This window comes from Anopheles arabiensis, chromosome 2 (genome assembly GCF_016920715.1).
Source record: "Anopheles arabiensis isolate DONGOLA chromosome 2, AaraD3, whole genome shotgun sequence".
Taxonomy (NCBI): Eukaryota; Metazoa; Arthropoda; class Insecta; order Diptera; family Culicidae; genus Anopheles; species Anopheles arabiensis.
Window position 1 is genome coordinate 74846193 of NC_053517.1, and position 1149 is coordinate 74847341.

Genomic DNA, 1149 nt, shown 5'->3' on the forward strand with positions numbered 1-1149 from the left:
CATTAAACATATATATAGCCCAGTAAACAATCTGTCCTTTTAATTAAGTTCTCGCAGCCAGACAGTAAAAATGTTTCGGGGATCTTTTGGCTTTCATTGTAAGGATAATGCTGGCAAAAAGTTTTCAACCTCCCATATTAACAGTGAAACCAAAACCAGTGGTCGGTGCACTGGCGCATCAACCGATTATGCTGATGTTATTTTTGCGCACACAATCTTGCAACCACTCAGCCACCGAAAGAGGGCGATGATTATGATGATCAAACGTTTAAGGTCGAGTGGTCGAGTCTAGTATGAAGCGGTCCCAAACCTTCGGAAACTAACTTTCTTGTGTTTGAATAGTTTCCTTATCGTCGAACCATATAGGCAAAAACAGGACCAACTTCTCCGTCACCAACAAGTGGCTTCTAGCTCTAAACTACTTCTAGCCCAGTTCAACGCACTTTCCTCTCAGTGGTGTTCGTATGTAAATGTAGCTATCTTGGAATTGGGGATGCCAAAACATTTTCAAACACATACATACATACAAACCCTACAAAGCCAGAAGGGTATGGGTGGGAAAGCTCAGACCAACCGGATGAATGCTAGGATGGAGCAGTTCTCATTACGAAGCAAACTATGCAAATGAGCTAGAACCCATGTGAACCTCGACGTGTGGATTGATATATCTTACCACAAACACTACACTGAGACAAAAAGGTAATCTCTAGATAAGATTGCAGTCATAAGATAACGTTTAAGTGTACTATATTTTCTGCTACAATGTCTCCTTCTTTTATTTTTGTAGCTGAGAGTGAAATGTTAAGTTTGTTAGTGTTCAACCATAGGACTCATTAAAAATTTCATGACATTTTTTGTTGGTCAGATACTTTTTCCTTGAATAAAACTTTGCTCAATCACATCGTTTTAGTTTGTGTTTGTGCAAAGCTTTCCATGTACCAAGTGCACCTCATCATATCTATTCGCCAAGATGCACTGCATCCAACGCAAAATGGACTCTCAACTATGTTGGACAGCTTAATGCCCGGTCTCATATGTACTGGTGGATTTCAGGTCAAAAAGAAATTCGCTGCTAGTATACGGGAGAAACTTTTCGGATGTGACAAATGCAAGCGGCTGACACTAGAAACACGAGACACATTCTACAAA